Below are 2714 nucleotides of genomic sequence, written 5' to 3' on the forward strand. Positions count from 1 at the left end.
AGTTGACATTCCGCAGGAGTGTGGCCTTGGATTCCACAGACCTCGCAATTCTGAGTTATAGCAACCACGGCGGCTGGAGGTGATACGTTTAAACTTTCAATATTCTGGACCAAAGCATCCACTTTTGCATTGACGTGATCAAGGTTACTTATCTCGTACATGCCAGTTTTCGGTTGAGGTTTTTCCACATTCGTTCGTTCGGTTCCCCATTGATAGTGGTTTTGGGCCATGCTCTCGATAAGCTGGTAAGCATCAGCGTAAGGTTTGTTCATTAGTGCACCACCTGCAGCGGCGTCTATTGTTAACCTTGTATTGTATAAGAGACCATTATAAAATGTGTGAATTACTAACCAGTCTTCCAAACCATGGTGTGGGCAAAGTCTCATCATGTCTTTGTATCTTTCCCATGCTTCGAAAAGAGACTCGTTGTCTTTCTGTTTAAATCCGTTTATCTGGGCTCTTAACATAGCTGTTTTGCTTGGCGGAAAATATCGGGCAAGAAAAACTTTCTTCAACTCGTTCCATGTGGTGACTGAGTTGGAAGGGAGAGATTGAAGCCATCTTCTAGCGCTATCTCTTAATGAGAAAGGAAAAAGACGAAGTCGAATTGCCTCTGAAGTGACACCATTAGCTTTAACAGTATCAGCGTATTGAACAAATACGGATAAATGAAGGTTTGGATCTTCGGTAAGATTTCCAGAGAATTGGTTCTGTTGCACAGCCTGCAACAACGAAGGTTTAAGTTCAAAGTTGTTTGCTTCGATTGCGGGCGGAGCAATACTTGAATGCGGTTCATCTTGCGATGGAGCGGCGTAATCTCTAAGAGCACGAGCTGGTTCTGCCATCTCGGTTAAAGAAGAAAAAATGTTTTTGAAATCTGGAAGGTTTATAGGAGGGAGATTGTTTTCAGCACGATATTCCCGAATTCGTCGTAAGACTCGGAGATATAGTTCGATATCGTTGATTCGTAAATAGAGCGGTTCGCCTTGAGAGCGAGTGCGTGGCATACAAATCAACGAAAGAAAGAAAATAGAAGAAAAAGAAACCTTAGTCTCTACAGCGTAACGGAAGAGTTACGATATCGATTGAATAAAAGTCCCCGGCAACGGCGCCAAAAACTTGATCGCTCGACTGGGTGAGTCGAGAATGGGATACAAACTGCAAGTGCACAGTTCTATCGCGTAGTTTTAAAAGATATCGATCCCACAGGGACTTATGAATCGATATACCGTTATCTAAGGTTACTACGTAAATCTAAGGTGAAAATGTTTGATTGTTTGGGGAAAAACTAAGAGCTAAACTAATATCTAGATTAAATATCAATAAAACGGATATCGGTATGTAGTTCGTCAAAACTAGGGAATCAAGTCTTTGTCGGTTTCTTGGTTTTAAAATGAATCGTTTCGGTTAACTTCATTGGTTAAAGGTTCTATCTCAAACTCTCGCTCTGTTGAATAAACCATGATTTTATATTAATGTTGCTGTCACTTATAATTAAGTCAAAAACCATATTTTGAAAACAATAAAGTTGCAGAAACTCTTTTTAAGAAAATACTGTCCGTTTTAAACACCCTTATCTCAAACTCTCGCTCTGTTGACTCAGGTTATATAATTAAATCCAAATGCTTAACTCTCGTCCTCACATCCAATCTTTAAAAATACTTTTTGGAAAAGGTCAGAATTTAATTAACTCTAAAACTTGCTCTCGCCCTGATCTAGAATTAATGCCTAACTTACACTGTCCAGTTAAAATCTCAAACTCTCGCTCTATTGATTTTAACTTCTTTATGTCTTTTACTTTTGTAAAAAATCTTGTTATTAAACCTGTAAGTTGAAACCGTAAAAAGATTGATTTTGATTTTAAGTTTAAATAGACCGACTCAGTCTTGATCCCTTATTCTGCTTACTTTACATATCGATACCTAGGCAAATTAGCCAGACATGCTAAATAAATAAGAATTTATATCATGCATAAACAGACTCATTCCAGGCAGGCAATATGAATAAACAATAGAATAAAACATTAAAAATTAAATAACAATTAAAGAACCTGAATGCGTAATACAATGGTCTTGAACACTCCACCACAAGCCGGTAGGATTTGTTCTTGGATTCTTCAATTAGACAGTAAATTAAATCAAGGAAATAAAACTGGAATATAACGTAAGGTTAAATCCGGTATAAAGTTGCACAATAGTTTCCGGTGTAGAAACTATTATGCGAAAAATATCTAAAAGCTAAAACTGGAAAGGTAAATTTGCAAGGGAAAAAAAATGTAAAGCTTGCAAAAGAAATAAATAAAATAAACAATGCTAAGTTGCTGGAAAGGAAGAAAAATAAGCAAAGGCGTGAAAAGAAAATTTGGCAGAGCTTCGGCAAACTGAGCGTGCAAAAACTGAGACTTTTTTAGGTTTGTGAGATGGCTATTTATAATAGCCTTGGTAACTGCATTCCGTTTCCCACGAGTCTTCAGCATGGCTAAATACACGGCGTGGGCATAGGACACGAACTCTCTCAACGTTCTTCTTCAATTCTTCTGAGAGCGTGACTTGCGCCAAAAAGCTAGTGGAATGGTGTGACGCTCGTCACACCATGTGTGACGCTCGTCACACCATGTGTGACGCTCGTCACAGGGATGCTTCTAGTGTGACGCTCGTCACAACCCTTGTGACGCCCGTCACAGGCACAACGTGCGCTTTCTTTTGGGCTGGGCT

General features: G+C 38.9%; 1 pseudogene; it reads left to right on the plus strand.

The window, feature by feature from the left end:
• Window positions 1–360: 360 nt before the first annotated feature.
• Window positions 361–460, plus strand: LOC127089245 (uncharacterized; annotated as a pseudogene).
• Window positions 461–2714: the final 2254 nt, after the last annotated feature.

This window comes from Lathyrus oleraceus, chromosome 5, assembly GCF_024323335.1.
Source record: "Lathyrus oleraceus cultivar Zhongwan6 chromosome 5, CAAS_Psat_ZW6_1.0, whole genome shotgun sequence".
Lineage (NCBI taxonomy): Eukaryota > Viridiplantae > Streptophyta > Magnoliopsida > Fabales > Fabaceae > Lathyrus > Lathyrus oleraceus.